This window comes from Limulus polyphemus, unplaced genomic scaffold (assembly GCF_000517525.1).
Source record: "Limulus polyphemus unplaced genomic scaffold, Limulus_polyphemus-2.1.2 Scaffold891, whole genome shotgun sequence".
NCBI classification, from domain to species: Eukaryota; Metazoa; Arthropoda; class Merostomata; order Xiphosura; family Limulidae; genus Limulus; species Limulus polyphemus.
The window spans coordinates 208,003-217,787 of record NW_013666501.1 but is presented as its reverse complement, the minus strand read 5'-3'; the positions used below and the strand labels follow the sequence as shown (position 1 = coordinate 217,787).

General features: G+C 35.9%; 1 pseudogene; it reads right to left on the bottom strand.

Moving 5' to 3' along the window:
* LOC106461065 overlaps window positions 1–8,060 on the bottom strand; it is a 100,714-nt pseudogene extending 92,654 nt beyond the window's left edge.
* Window positions 8,061–9,785: the final 1,725 nt, after the last annotated feature.

Sequence of the window (9,785 nt, the reverse complement as noted above, 5' to 3'; positions counted from 1 at the left end):
ACTGCAATGCATGTGTACAATAAAAGGTAAAATGGCGTCAAGATATCAACAATGTTGACTTCATGTAACACTGCAATGCATGTGTACAATAAGAGGTAAAATGGCGTCAAGATATCAACAATGTTGACTTCATGTAACACTTCAATGCATGTGTACAATAAGAGGTAAAATGGCGTCAAGATATCAACAATGTTGACTTCATGTAACACTTCAATGCATTGTGTACAGTAAAAGGTAAAATGGCGTCAATATATCAACAATGTTTTGGAAGTCCTGTTTATTACAGTGTCATTTTTGGTTTCATTCGTTTTGAATTTCGCGCAAAGTTACTTGAAGGCTATTTAAGCTAACCGTCCCTAATTTAACACACCCTCCGCCAACTCTTAGGCTACTGTTTTACCAACAAATAATGAGATTGATTGTCACATTATAAAGACCGCACGGCTGAAAAGGCAAGCATGTTCGGTGAAGGGGATTCGAACCCACGACCCGCAGATTACGAATCGAACATCCTAACCACCAGGCCTTGCCAGGCCAGAAGAACTTTTAATAAGTTTTGAAGACCAATTACGAAAATGTTTAATGTATCAAAAATGAGTACAAATACAACGTTGAACTACATGATCTGTTGAAGCTAACTACATCTAGGGATGTGCTATGGGAAACATATCACGAAACAGGTCCTTAAGCACGTGGTAAAACATTGTGGCCGAACAGCTACATCAAGTATCATTCATGGAGTTGCGTAAAACTCCCTTCAGATAACCTTTCTACAAGTGATAGATTCATTTCTAGGGTCACGTGTGCTCACCCTGCGATGAAACCGTCTTCCTAGGTTGGTGTACTACAGCGAAGCATACTTCACGGGGTTACGTTTCGAAGAATTATAGAAACTGTGAAGCTACGGTTCTAGAGCAAAACAATTACCAATCTCTCGCCTTATTTATTTAGTGTTAGGCTTACGTGGTTTGTCTTTTATAAAACAAAATGATGTCTTTACTTTCAGTAACGTGGTTTAACCCTCGACAAAAGCGTTTCTTCAAATTTCAATGGTGACATATATGCGAAATATAAGAAGCTAATTTATTTTTTTAACATGCAGAAGTTTTTTTCAACTATTACTTACTCGTGTGCATTTCCCGGGTAAGAAATAAACTCGATACGAGTTGAAACTTAGCAATAGAAAAACAATAATAACACACGATTAGCTGAGCAGAAACTTGACGTTAGCAACGAGTTTTTCAAACATCACTTACACATACTGTTACAACTTCGGGTAGTTTTAAGTGCTGGTTTCTGTGAAGTGTTATAACCGGATTGCTTTATCTACCGAACGACATTATTCAGACGATTAAACGTTAAAGTAAGCTTGTGTTAAAACTAATCTAACGCACAACAACAGGAACAGTCAGAAGTCATGAAGAAATATCAAACCGTCACTATTACGTGTGAAATATTTCTTTTTTACGTGCCCATGTATACTGTAAGTTAAAAATCCCAGTGTTCCTTTCTACACTATTAACCTACATTCCTATTTACGTAACACACCAGACTCCCGCTTTCTTCATAGTTTTATGCGTTTCACGGCACATGAAAATATATATTTATATAAAAACTTTCATTGTCTTTCTGTACATCCATATCTCAAACTATATCTCAAAGCCAACTTCATTGTTTAACTTATCAACTAACAACCTTCAGCCGATTTCTTTTACGTGTTATTTTTAAGTTTTCTGAATGAACCAGTGACTATTTCACTACTACATCTGCTCCTCTTAATTATAAATGTGTTCTTACGTTATGGAACACCACTAATGTTTCATGACTGGAAAAACTGACAGCTACATAACAACAAAGTGAAGTCGTAATAAATCAATGAAAGACAGCCCTGGCCACCACCCATCATGTTCCAGTAGATCAATATTCAGTCATCTATATAAGAAAATTGAAAGTACGCACGCCACTTGAGTCAGCAGAAACACCTGTTTACTTTACACACATTGGAGGATTATTTTGCGTTATTTTTCCATAAAATTCTCTATAAAGCAACTCAGATATTCAGTTTTTCCTTGAGGACTGGTTAAATTTTTCAGTCAAAACGTGCAACTTGAAATTCCCTCGACAGATGTTAGCCATTTTAGCTGTAAAAATTCACAAAATAAAATCTTTCTTAAGCCTCCCCAAAAGGTGTACTATTTGCTAAGAACCCTATTCAATAGCTTAGGCATACGTTGTGTTAGTGGTCTAAGAATTATTTACCAATTTTTATTAAAGTTTGTTTGTAATTAAGCACAAAGCTACACGATGGGCTATCTGTGCTCTGCCCACAACGGGTGTCGAAACCCGGATTCTAGCGTTGTAAGTCCGCAGACATAACGCTGTGCCACTGACGAGGGGGACATAAGTGTCTTTGATTTGTGTCTGTTTGTAATTAAGCACAAAGATACACAGTGGGCTGTATTTGCTCTGTCCATCATGGGTATCGAAACCCGGATTCTAGCGTTGTCAGTCCACAGACATATCGCTGTGCCACTGGGGAGGGGGACATAAGTGTCTTTGATCTGTCTGTTTGTAATTAAGCACAAAGATACACAATGGGCTGTCTTTGCTCTGTCCATCATGGGTATCGAAACCCGAATTCTAGCGTTGTAAGTCCACAGACACATCGCTATGCCACTGGGGGGCTTTTATTAATATCCGCATTTTGAAAATTTCATTTACAGTTTCCAAGACTCGTTTGCTCAAGCCTCATTTTAGGATAACAACGAAACCAGAATGGGCTATTCTTCAAGATCATACAGCCCGACGTTGATGAATGATAGCCAATGTCTAATAATTGAAAGCACTACTCGCAAAAATACATTAAACCTGTCGTCACGTGCTCCTTGTATGGTTAAGTACGAGTAATTTTTTTTTTTATATGAACTCCTAATACTTTGAATTTAAAAAGGCTACGTCATCAGTTAATATGGGTTCGTCAAGAGTTAAGTAACACAAGTAACAGACCGACTCTAGGAATATTCTGCATGTACTGCTAATAATACGTGACAAAACTGTATTATACGTTAAAGAAAAAGTCCTGTTCAGCTTGGTTTTCAAATCAGTCACTACCTAAAGACAGACGAAAACATTTCGTTCTTCCCGCAATTTCAAGAAGCAAGCTTTCTTTTGTTTTTGACATCTTTAAATAGAATGGACCGTATAAATATTTATCTTGACAATGACACATGTTAGGACTTGAATTTATCACCTAATGGTTCCTTATATGTACATTGGTTAAACGGCCAGGTCAGAATCCCTTGGGTTTAGATAGGCACTGGCCAGGTCAGGATCCCTTGGGTTTAGATATAGGCACTGGCGAGGTCAGAGCCCCTTGTGTTTAGATATAGGCACTGGCCAGGTCAGAACCCCATGGGTTGAGATATGGCACTGGCCAGGTCAGAATCCCTTGGGTTTAGATAGAGGCACTGGCCAGATCATAATTCCTTGGGCTTATATAGAGGCACTGGCCAGGTCAGAATCCCTTGGGTTTAGATATAGGCACTGGCCAGGTCATAAATCCATTGGGTTTAGACAGAGGCACTGGCCAGGTCATAACCCCTTGGGTTTAGACATAGGCACTGGCCAGGTCATTCACAGCTCGTCACACTAACCACAAGGCCAATTTTGCTAATGTCATGTTAACCTGGTGAAGATTTTGTTCTATATTATTGTAATTTGACATATTTTATGCTGTTTCACAAAATTTTGCTTTTAAAAGCTAAAATACACAAATTATTATATATATATATTTGAAAAATTACTAAGTGATTTTTAAAATCAAGAAACGAGTTATATGACGATACACATAATCGTTCGAAATGTCAAATTATTTAATATTTTTGGTTTCTATTAAAAATCAAGAAACTCGTTATGTATTGTTTATGCTGAAATAAAATACGTGCCATCCTAGTAGTAGTGATCATGACTTCTACATGTTTCCAAAAAGTGTCTACGTCTACTCAAAAATACAATAATATTAAATGTAAAATACGATTTAAAATCTCGAGGCGCTTTTGGCTCACTATAAACAGCTAAAAGTCACGATAATGTGATACAGCTCTCTCTAGCGGTGAATGGTAACCACAACAATAATGATGTACATAATAGATAAAGAAAGAAAAAAAGAAGATAAGTTGGTAAAGATCGACAGTTTGAAAAACATTTTTAAAGAATTTCCAGAAGAGGCTGATTTAATTTATTATAACAATACTCAGTTTTGTCTGTCCTGAAGATGCGCGCGCACCTTACTCTCTAAATACACATGCGCGCGCACTTTATTTCAACGGACGAAAACAAAAGGCAAATGTAAATATACTTTAGTAGACATTTTGTACAACAACATATTAAAAGCTTATTAAAGTTTTAAAAAGGTCTAACGTTAGATCGTAGAATAATATTATAAGTTTATTTATTGATAGTATTAAGTACGGTAAAGCTTAGCCCTAACTGAACTAAAGCAAAAAACGTCCAAAAGTTACAATATTAATTTATCTCTTTATCAAATGTAGGCCGTATTTAATAAAGGCTTACTAATATTAGGTCTAACTTCTAAGATAAGTAGATCTCGGTGTCTGCGATTACAATTATTTTATTTATTCTAGAAATCTTGTATTTAAAAAAGTACTGTTGCAATAAAGATAGCTAATTTGACCTCAAATGTTTTGTGGGTCTCTGCTAGTTTTGTAACATATGAAAGGTGTCCACAAATTATGTTAACAAATTGATCACTTGGGTGCGTAAATTTGTTAATGTAATTTCCAGACACTTATGTAAATTATCAATGACACGCGGCTGTTTATTTATTCAGTCCCAAACATCCCGTGCAAATATATTTACGAAAACGTTCTTATCCAGTATAAACCTAAGTTACACGAAAGTTATAACTAGGCCTAACAAATTATAAATCAACATAAATTTCCAACCAGTAATGTATGTTTCATTCTTTTAAATAAGAAATAACAAGGGTACTTTGCTGTTACTAATTGAATTGCTTTTATCATTAATTCACCTGGCTCTTAAAACCTATAGGTTTATATTAACATCACTCTTATTACATTAAAATTACTCGTGTATTATCCACGCGCTATCGCCAACGAGATACAGTGGCGTCAGGGCAGCTAACTCGAGAAACATGTCAATAGCACTTCACGTGAATTTGAATGGAGGTGAATGAAAATATAAACACTGCGGTAATCGTAAAGCAGCACAGATTGCAGCTGCATCTGACGACATAATATCATTAATAAAATATGCCTTTAGTGTACGCATTTGTTAAAACTGTATATATGTTTTAGTTATTTCATTGTTGCCTACGAGATGAGGAACTTCTAACCTAAAAGTACAAACACAAATATTTATAGCTAATATTCTCCAAATTAGTTCACCATTCAAGTTTAGGTGCATTTTTTGTTCATTACCAGAACATGTACTGAGTCTACTTGCATTATGCAGTTTTTGACGTGAAGGATATCAGTTTGATATACGAGCATAAATGGAGACTAACTAGTGATGTCCGTACTGTGTCTGTAATTCAAGGATGACCACTTCTAGATCCTTTTATACCAGCTAATTTTGGAAAAATGATATTAGTACTTGTGTAAAGCTTATCTTGCATTGTTCATTTAGTAAGTAGAGTTTCGTGTCATTTAAGCCTCCTAAGGTTTCAAAGCTACAGGGTAAATTATTGGAATTACGGACGAAAACGCAGTTAACGGCAACAATGTATCAAAATGGCGATTTATTGCAATCCAATCACCATACGTACTTAGTTCATCAACTATTTCTGTATTGTAAGTCCTATCCTGATCACAGCTTATCTTATTTCAACTCTAATGTTAACTATTTTTAAACTAATGTTGTATTAACTAATATAAACTAATATTAATTAAAGTATATAGTTTAACTTGTTTTAGAAGTAATTTGGTTTGCTCAAAAGATAGTGACAAAAATTCCCAGAGGTAAAAGCTGATTAACTATATAAATAATGTACAAGCACATTCGTGAATCAAGATTTCAACATTTTCACGCCAGTACAAAAACTCCCACTATACAAGCACATTCGTGAATCAAGATTTTAACATTTTCACGCCAGTACAAAAACTCCCACTATACAAGCACATTCGTGAATCAAGATTTTAACATTTTCACGTCAGTACAAAAACTCCCACTATACAAGCACATTCGTGAATCAAGATTTCAACATTTTCACGTCAGTACAAAAACTCCCACTATACAAGCACATTCGTGAATCAAGATTTCAACATTTTCACGTCAGAACAAAAACTCCCACTATACAAGCACATTCGTGAATCAAGATTTTAACATTTTCACGTCAGAACAAAAACTCCCACTATACAAGCACATTCGTGAATCAATATTTTAACATTTTCACGTCAGTACAAAAACTCCCGGAATTTATAACCTGAAACTGTAAAGGTTTCGTTAAAATCATTAGTGGATTTGGCCTTGGATCTATATAGCTTTAACAGTTATAATCAGTGGATCTGGCCTTAATTTACACATCTTTAACAGCTTTACATAAGCGGATCTGGCCCTGATCTGCATAACATTAAATGCTCTAATCTGTGGATTATGTCTTGATCTACGTAGTTTTGACAGATCTAATTAGTTGACATACATAGTTTTAATAACTCTAATCAGTGGACACGTCCTTTATCTAAATAGCTTTAAGAGTTCTTAATTAAAGTGTGATCAGTTAGTATTTTCTACCTGGTTGCAATGTTACTACAAAGTATTGTAACAACCTGTATCTGTAACAAAAAGTAAAGTACAAAAACACTAGTAACTTCCTTCTATTTGTAGCATGGAAAATAGACATTGTAGTGACGTATTATTTTATTTGTTGCAACAGTTAAAGTGTGAACTCCTAACAGTTCCTGGAGTTTTTTACCACGTGACTTAGTTTAGCGTGTTTGAGAGGAAAGAAGAATTCTAAAAAAAAGCTTATACAACAAATAATTGTTTAGCTGTTTTGCTCAGAAAGTTTCAGCGCATGACTTGGTTTAGTGTATGAGAAGAAAACAGAACTTTGGCTTTGTTTAAGGATATCTTTGTGCAAGGATATCTGAATATAGTCGTCTCTCATTTTCAACTGACAGACTAGAAGGAAGACAGCTAGCTAAAAGCACCCACAACCAACTCTTGGGATACTCTAGTCTAGCTAAATCACTCCCGAGTGCGGAGCAAGGTTTTTGCAGCAAAGGGACGCGAATCGTGAACCCTCTGACAACTCCCGACACTCAAAATATTTAAAGTGCTTATTTTCCAGCAAATACTCGTTTACCCTATCGCTACAGAATGTTTCATCTTGAGTTGTTTCGCACCTACCTTTGTGGTGCCGGAAGTGGCTGCAGCAACCGGAAGCAGTCTCCAAGCCCCTGGACCGCCAACTACGATGTCTGTGAGAATGTCCGCAATAAGCCAGCTGCAGAATAAGAGAAACAAACAGAAGACTGAGAAATGGAGAGGACATTTTGGACTTTGTTCCAGTAGTCATGGTAGGGCCTAACTTTATAGAAATGGTCCTTCACACCTCAAAAGTGAAATCACACTCCCAAATTCCATTCGCTAGTTCACGTTTCTAACACGAATATCTGAGAATATTTTAACCAAACTAAAAAAAAAAACAAATTCCTAACATTAGACAATCGCTTGTAAGAGGCTGGTATAGTACGCGAGAAAGTTGGTGACGACAAATAGTTGCTGAAATTGTGACACGCCAAAGCAAAGGCAATGGACACAACTGTACTCTGCGACACCCCTTTATACACGTGACAGTTAACTGATAGTGTAGACGGGTGTGACACTTCAAATATTGTTATAATAGCTACAGTTGTGATGTCACAAAACCTTCACGGCAACTTTACAATTAAGAACGTAACAGGACACATTTTTCAATAGGGATGACATTCTTAATGTTGTGCCTAATACAGCTTGCAACGTTTGGAATCCTATTCAACTTTACCATACGAACGTTCCAGAGCGTTTTACACACTGTCGAGACCCATACGCTCAGGCTTCCAATGTGTTGTGCTGTAAACGTTGCCTATTGCACCGGCTCTCAACTACACAAGAGAAATCGCTTTTGTCCACTAGCCAATCGTAATGCTGCTTTGCGTGACGTCATTAATCAATGCCATCCCCGATGTACAGACACGCAGTGGCGGCCAGAAGAAACAACACAGACTTCAATTAGCTGTCTTAACTTGTACCAATAGGTGGAAAATGACAATCGGCAACAGGAGAATACCAGACACACCAGGAAATAAGACGAAACGCGAAAGCAGTTTTCTCCAACATCTCTGTGCGTGTGGAAACGAAGCACATAATATTACCAACAAAACACCTACTATTCCCCAGTATATATATATATATATATATATATATATATATATATATACATATAAAGACAAATGGATTGGTTGGAGATCCAGGTAACTCACGCTGCTTTTTACTCCCCCCACCCCGCACAGACAAACACGTGTGTGTATATATGTCCTTGCATTTCTTGAATAATTTAACACGAAATCAAAACAATACTCTTTTACTGAATTAGTACTTTCTTATTTGCCAACATTTGCACATTAATATAAAAATGATATTTTCAGCTAATAATACTGAAGGTCGAGCGTGGCAGTGTTTATAGTCTTCTAATGAGTCTTACTCGCCTGCATAAACTTTATATCGTTAACTCGAATGCACTTTCTCTTTCCTCTGTCTTATCAAATTAATTAATACTGAACCATAAAAATCGTTACCTTGTAGTCACGTGCCTGTTATTCCATGTCCATGCCACGGGTGTCTTGGATACGTTAATAGGTTGAGTATACAGTGGTATACAGTTAATGTGATATCTTTTAAACGGGTAACATTTAATGGATTGCTATTTCTAATGCCACTTTCAAAACTTCCCAAGTCAAGTTAAAGGCTGCTTTAGACAACGAAATGATTTGATTAGCAATAATTTGAAAACGGCGGATTGTGCACTGCTTTTGTTTGTGAGTAAACTATCCATTTGTGTGCGTGTGTGTTTACACTGTGGCCACGAAATGCGAGGTTAAGGTTAAGAAAATGGGTCTTTTATTTAAAAATTATATCGTTAAATCGCCAGACTTACTTTTTAATAGAAATTTTAGTTAAATTCCCTGAATATAATGTATAATGACGCTCGGGAAAGTGTGAAATAAATATTTTCTCACTAATTCTAAAGGTGTGTGAAATAAGTACTTTTCCACTAAACCTGAAGGTGTGTGAAATAAGTACTTTTTCATTAATCCTAAAGGTGTGTGAAATAAGTATTTTTCCACTAATTCTAAAGGTGTGTGAAATAAGTACTTTTCCACTAAACCTGAAGGTGTGTGAAATAAGTACTTTTTCATTAATCCTAAAGGTGTGTGAAATAAGTATTTTTCCACTAATTCTAAAGGTGTGTGAAATAAGTAATTTTCCACTAATTCTAAAGGTGTGTGAAATAAGTACTTTTCCACTAAACCTGAAGGTGTGTGAAATAAGTACTTTTTCATTAATCCTAAAGGTGTGTGAAATAAGTACTTTTCCATTAATCCTAAAGGTGTGTGAAAGAAGTATTTTCCACTAATTCTAAAGGTGTGTGAAATAAGTACTTTTTCATTAATCCTGAAGGTGTGTGAAATAAGTACTTTTCCTGAAGATGTGTGAAATGAGTATTTTTCCATTAAATTTGAATGTGTGAAATAAGTACTTTT